This window comes from Solanum stenotomum, chromosome 5 (assembly GCF_019186545.1).
Source record: "Solanum stenotomum isolate F172 chromosome 5, ASM1918654v1, whole genome shotgun sequence".
NCBI classification, from domain to species: domain Eukaryota; kingdom Viridiplantae; phylum Streptophyta; class Magnoliopsida; order Solanales; family Solanaceae; genus Solanum; species Solanum stenotomum.
The window spans coordinates 8280726-8288189 of NC_064286.1; the positions used below are offsets into that span (position 1 = coordinate 8280726).

Consider the following 7464-nt stretch of genomic DNA (forward strand, 5'->3'; position numbering starts at 1 on the left):
AGGTAAGCCAACCCGTAACCCGGAACAACAAGTAATGGGTCTGAGGGTAGAAACTAAACAAGAGTAGGCAAATAACAATATACACAGGCGGAAGCAAACCAAAACATAAATACAAATAAAGATCCCTCCCAGAACCTGGAAGTCACTAGTACAGAGCTACTAACAAAATGAGTACAAGTCCCAAAAGTGGACAACAGAGACTGGACTGTCTCGAAAGGTAAAAGACAAGTCTATATATACAGATGGAGACTGAAATAGTACAAAACGTCGTGTGCTCACTCCCGTCTCCGGATCAGTCTGCTCCAAGCTCGATCAACGCTGGCTACTAGTGCCTGGACCTGCATCACGAAATAGATGCAGAGCGTAGCATGAGTACCAAAACAACAGGTACTCAGTAGGCATCATAGGCCAACTGAACTTGAAAAGTAAAGGCAATATGAAAAGTAGGAATACGTAAATCGAGGTCAAGAATAAAAATCTAACTAACAAAGGAATGCACACGAGTGTACAAAGAACTAACTAAAGTAATCTATAAGCTAACTACACCTAACTGGACCCCCATAAGCCCAGAAGGTACACTCGTGCGCAAGTTAAATAAAAACCCGAACGGACCCCATAAGCCCGACGAGTACACAGAATAACTAAAACTAAAGAGAATTTCATATAAGAACCCAAGAACGGAGAACATCGAACCATAATCTCAACCCTAATTAGTAGAATCTGACAGTACGGAGGCCGAACTTCAAACCGGATGCTCAGCAGAAGTACCCAAGTAACCAATCACAAGTATCAAGTATATGAGGCTGGAACTCTAACCGGATGCTCTATATATGTATTTGGGCAATAGAGGCCGGAACTCTAACCGGATGCTCTATATAAGTATATGGGCAATAGAGGCCGGAACTTAAACCGGATGCTCTATAAATGTGCCAATGTAGCTGCTGAAAGAGTCTTAATCGATCCACACTCATAAATGTCCGTGGAACGCCGTCCATACTTAGCTAATCAATGTAAGTCCTTGGAACCAAATCGAAAATCAAATTCAAATCACAAAGTAGAACTAGTATCGACGATGTAACTCGTAAAGCCGTAACATCGGGGAAAATAAGGATAACTATAGTCGGAGAAAGAGTATCGCCTAACTAAGGCCCAAACTATCATACTCAAGTCTGCTACACCAGTCTACAGGGATCTAAGCCGGCCGAGCGACGTCAAGGCAAAACTAAGGCCTATTGGATCCGAATAATGTATTCCTAAGGCAAGCACTAGTCAAACCTAAACTAAGGCCCAACATGCTTCAAATAAACAATAATTAAGCATGCAAGCGCTCCACATAGCGACGAGGGTCCGTTAATAACACAAAGCATGCTCACAGTTACCCGATAATTTCCGAAATAGGCCGAAAACATGATTTCTTAACACCTATGCAAGATTCAATGACTACCAACCCTAATCCCAACTAATCAACATGCATTCACACTCTCAAGCTCAATCTAAGAGAGGGAAACCGTAGCCTACCTGTAGGCCGATCACACGCGCTCCAAAATCACTCCTTCAGAGCTTTTCCTTTCCGAACGGTCTCGAAACGCTGCCCCGCTATCAAAAATAGAGTCACAACGTTAATACGGTCGTTTAGACACCAAAATCACAACAAACGGAGACGGGTCAATTTTTTGAGTCAAAACGGGAATCGTGGGACCCGCACAGAAAATTCCGAAATTAACCCCAAAAGTGGATCCTAACCAGTTCCCCCAGCTCATGTCCCAAAATGGGACACAATTCGGGGCTCGGGAAAAACACAATATCAACATGCAACTAAAACCCAAATTTTCTCAAAAACTAGAAATGGGACAACAGTTGAATCAGTGTATTTACCAGAAACTGAAGGTCTACAGTGAAATGTGATAACACCACGACGTTATCCTCGAAAAACCACTCAAGATAGCCTCAAAAATCACTGAAATCGAACCTAGAATGGCTGAGAAAACAAGTCTCAAAAATTCCCAAAATCAAGCTCACAAAAAGGGGTGTGGTAGCAGGTATATTTCGAAAATTACCTCAAACGGGCACTCCAAATCACTATCCCAGCTCACCAAAACGTTGTCCTCAAAAAATCTCATAACTTTGCCTTTTGAATAGCCCAAATCGGTTGAGAGATGAGAGAGTTATGAGGGTTTGAAGTTTGGAAATATGTTGCTGTTTTTCTGCATTTATTGCAGAAAATCTGCAATTTCCCAAAAACTAAAAACTCCGACGGGGTGCTCCGAACTCGTTCCGAACCCCGTGCACGCAAACGAGATATGCAACCATACCAAATTCGATATTCCAGACTCAACGACGTAGTCGAAATTTCCATCAGAGTTCATTTCGATAAAAAGTGGGTCCCACTTCCAAAAGCTATTTTAAGTCAAAACCCACAGAAGGGCTCGGAAAGATATCGAAAACCTCCAGACACAAAAGAAGGGTCAATCTGGACCCAACTCGACATTCCGGAGCTAACCACGCTGACGGAATTCTCATCCGAGCGCGTTTACTCAGAATGTTGACCAAAGTCAAACTTAGCCTTAAACTTAAAGTTAAAACGCCTAATCGTACCGACTCACACTGAAAACCTCGGGAGTCATGACGACCATGCTACTAGCCTATAATGACCCTTCCGGAGCTGATGGAATCGTCAGAATTGGATTTTGATGTCATCTTCTTGAACTTTTGATCGAAAATGATCGTTCAAGGTTCGTTAGCTCCAAAACACTAAAACTCACACCATAACCAAATGAATGACCAGGTGACCGAACTGTCAGTCCCAGCAAGTCATAAATGACTTGGGGTCGCTATAGGAACGCTCTAAACGACACAAAGAAGGCAAGACACAGAAATGACCATGAGGGTCATTACACTTCTTCTTGAAAGTCATAATTTGACTTGATTTGTGTGATATTTTTGTAAAACGTATTACATTACATTACACTCGACACAGCTATGAATAAGAAGAAATTTGAGGAGTTTTCCATTAATGAGAATTGACAGGAAGTCCCTTGGAATTTTTTTTTTCGCATACTCGTCGCTCTTTGTTTTTATGTCGTAGGGTAACAAAAGTTGATTTGCGATATTGTTGTGTTCTCTTTCTCAACTCTCATCCTCATTAATCAATATTTGCTTTGCATGCATTAAAAAAGATCATGGTTTCTCAATTCCTCTTTTCTTTTTTGGTCATACTAGAACTGTTAAGTTCTATTGTAATCTGTAGGGCTCTATCCGCACAGTTTTTTTTTTCACTCATGGCATTTCTTCAATTTTCTATAACAATCAAGAGATATATACCTATATGTACACGATAGCTACAACTGCTTTTGTGAAAAGAAAATCAACACAATTTTGTGCACACCTCTTTATGAGATTTGGTATATGAGCTATTACATTGCCTTTTCCTCTCTTTTATGGTTTTTCTTAGTTATGCCGTCTCAATTTCTGCTTTGTTTTTTGGGTCTTTGTACTACTGTATTGTTTATGCTTACTAAAATTACTACTGTATTGTTTCTGCTTACTAAAATTAGCACTGCATTGTTTTTGCTTTTTACACTTTGCATTGTGTTGTTTTTGCTTATTAAAATCAGTTATTCTTTCATCAGCATTTGTTGAATTTCTCGTAAATATCATCCTAAGACTCTACAAGATGAAACGGAAAAAATCTAGGACTCTACATGACATTTTCAATTTTAACCATTTGAATTCCTTAGTAACCCAAATTGATATGCAATTAAGATGTTTCCTTAATAGCTTTCTCGTAAAAGGTAGAAATGTTTCCTTATGTTCCTAGTTTTTAATGGTGCAGTGTGAAGCAAGGGTAATCAGTAATAACCGAAGAAATGTGTGTTTGAACAGACATAAGTATACTGGAATTACAGTGTGGAGTGGTACCTTAGCAATCATGTGCATCTGAGAGACGAATAAACTCTAGAATAATACTGAAACACTTCTCAAAATACATGTACGAATGCAGCATAGTACAAAATGAGTGTCCTAATAAGGGAGCCAATTCCTGGAAAAGTTCCCTCTTTTGGATAAAAGGAAAACAAAGTCAATAAGGGTTGAGTATCATTACTTATTGCCTATGCTTTTCTTTTCCAGAAGAGGGAACTTTTCCAGGATTTGACCCCTTTATTGTGGCACTCATTTGGTTCTATCGTTGCATGCCTAGAGGTATTTTGAGAAGTATTCCATTATAATTGTAGATTTTATTCCTCTCTCAAATGAAAATCAATCAGGAAGTGCACAAAGAAGTTTTTAGAATTAAATTACAACACACCTGGGGGCTATGGGAAGGTATTCCATTCCTCTCATTCTTTATTCTCATGATATGAAGTTCAGATAAATTTGATAAACACGTTTATTGTACACTAATATGCAGGTGACAAAAAAAAAATTTTGAAAGCCACCAGCCATTTATACGTGGTATTGGAGGCATTTGTTGTAGGAATGCTCTCGGTGCACATTAGCAAGGACTGCTAAAGTACACAGGTAGTTATTTCTACTATGCACCAATGACATCGATCGGAGAAGATTAAGGCAACAGAGATACCGGTGGACACGCCGAGGACGAAATTAACTGGCGAGTGCTAGCTATTCAGTTTGGCAGCTTTGATCCAAATCAATTATGCCCAACTGTGAAAGGAACAGAAATGGCTGCTAGCTCAAAGCTGAAACCATTTAGGGTAGAAGATACTGTCGCTCGACAACTCCAATTCTCTGATGCAGAATCGTCAAAACATCCAACTCCACAGAAGCAAGCTGAGTATGCAGGAAATCGAGAGGCGAAGATGGGCAAACCACTAGCGTACATTCCACCGAGCTCAAAAGATGGGAAGATCATTGTAAACATAGAGAAGGAAGAGCTGCTGGAACAACAGAAATACTGGGAAAATTCGCTAATAGGATATGCTATTGGGGATTCACCGTATGTCAAAACATTGGAGAGCTTTGTATGAGGTGCTTGGCGATTCGTCAAAATGCCCCAAATCCTAATGCATGATGACGGGTATTTTATTTTTAGGTTTGAATCGGAGGAAGACGAAGATTGTGTACTACAAACAGGGCCTTATACGTTCTTTAATAAACCTCTGATACTGTATAAATGGGAGATATATTTTGAATTTGATCCTAACTACCTCACAATAATTCCATTGTGGGTAACACTACAGGGCTACCTGTGGGTTCCTGGTCGGGGGAAGCTTTAAGTAAAATGGCGACTGCTATAGGGAAGCCATTATACACTGATAATTTCACGGCATCTATTGAGAGATTATCTTATGCTAGAATCCTTGTGGAAACTGATGTGTCTCAACCACTGATTGACTCTATAGAAATTGTAACTCCTTCAGGGACATTCCAGCAGCCGGTTGAGTATGAATGGCGACCTAGTTTATGCACCGATTGTATGAAGTTTGGACATAATGTTGAGAAATATTGGACCAAACAAGAAGAAGATAAAGGAAGATGTGCAGCCTAAGTTTCAAGCAGTCAAGCGCAAAAGGAGAAGGAACAGGAAACCTAGGCAACCAAGGATGGACTGGAAGGCAAAAGGAGTATTGAAACTACATGAAGTGGGCAAACGAATAGATGGTCAATAGGAGCCACAGGGGATTCAAGACCAGAATCAGGATGATGTAGCAGGACCAAGAATTCAGGTACACAATAGATATAGTGCTTTTCATGAAGCTGTAGAGGCACAAAATGATGACCCTGGGGGTATCCCCATACAATGATTATTTCTATTTGGAATATTAGGGGGATGAATCATCCCCTAAAACAAAAGGAGTTGAGACTCTTTTTGCAAAAACATAAGGTAGATATTATGGGAGTACTTGAAACTAGAGTAAAGGAGAATAAAGTAGCTAATATTGTGAAGAAAATTGTGCCCAACTGGAAGAATTGTATGAACTACCCATTGGCATACAATGGTAAGGTGTGGCTACTATGGCAAAATCATATTCAGGTGCAGGTGCAAATGGTCCATGAGCTATTTATTCAATGTATTATTAAAGAAGTAACTACATATTTCTCTACTTATCTTACAGTGGTGTATGCTAGGAATGAAAGTCAGCAAAGAGAGCTGTTATGGAAAGAAATAATGCGAGTAGGAAATGGAATTCATGATGCTTGGCTTGTGTGTGGAAATTTTAATAATGTGCTTTACTCAGAGGACATAATTGGTTCCCCAGTTTTATTAGAGGAGACTCAGCCTTTCAGGGTCTGTTTAGATGGGCTACAGCTAAGTGTATTAAAACAAGCAGGGTGGCAATATACTTTCTGTAGTAAGCATCAAGATAGTAACCGAGTTTACTCCAAAATTGACTGAGCATTTCGCAACATTAAATAGATTCAAGACTATGGACATGTGGAGGCAATATATGAGAATCCATGGGTGTCTGATCATTCTCCAATTCTTATTAAGGTTTGTCCTCGACCACCAATTAGACAAATGCCATTCAGACTTTTCCATACTGTTAGGAATCATCCTGAATTTGAGAGCATAGTGACAAAAATGTGGGGAAGGAGATTTAAAGGAACAAGAATGCAACAATTATGGGCTAAACTAAAGGTTGTGAGAAGTGGATCAAGGGGACTGAAAGCTTATATGTCCATCTATAGTCAAAAGCTACAAAAGTCCAAAGAATATCAAGATATAGTGCAGAGACAAATGGTCTTTCAGCCTCTTGACCAGGTGCTAGTAGCTGAGGAACAACATCAACTAGGAAGTGGAGTGAAGTTGAGGAACAAGTATTGAAACAGAAGTCTAGAGTTAACTGGATAACATATGGTGATGCAAATACGAAATATTTTCATGCGCAGATGCAGCTGAGAAGGAGCAGAAATGCCATTACTTCAATCTAGGATGCACAAGGAAACAGAGTCCAATGCCCTGCATTGGTGGAGAATGAGTTTATCTCTTTCTTTACTAAACTTATGGGGACAGCAGCAGAACAATTATCATGCCTAAATATAGAGCTTATTAGAAAAGGCCCTTGTTTAACATATGACCAGAAGTGTAGCTTCATTGCTCCAATAACTGAGCAAGAAATAAGTGATGCACTAAGGGGAATGGCAAAGGATAAAACACCTAGAATAAATGGGTTTCCAATGGAGTTTTTTGTGAAGCATTGGGAGATTGTTAAAGAGGATGTAGTGGGTGATGTAATGGAGTTCTTTAATACTGGAAAATTGTTTGAAGAAGTTAGTTGTATAGCTATTACTTTAATCCCTAAAGTGAATACACCTAATCAGGTAAAGGATTTTAAACCTATTGCCTGTTGTTCCACCATATATAAACTTATTACAAAAGTGCTCACTAACAGAATTAAACCAGTGATTGGTACACTAGTAAGTCATTCTCAGACTGCCTTTATAGAAGAAAGGAGTATTATTGATAATATTTTTTTTATTCATGAACTGCTGAAGTGGTACACT

General features: G+C 39.3%; 1 pseudogene; it reads right to left on the minus strand.

Moving 5' to 3' along the window:
- The window catches only part of LOC125864437 (uncharacterized), a 7552-nt pseudogene extending 5186 nt beyond the window's left edge, over positions 1-2366 (minus strand).
- Positions 2367-7464: the final 5098 nt, after the last annotated feature.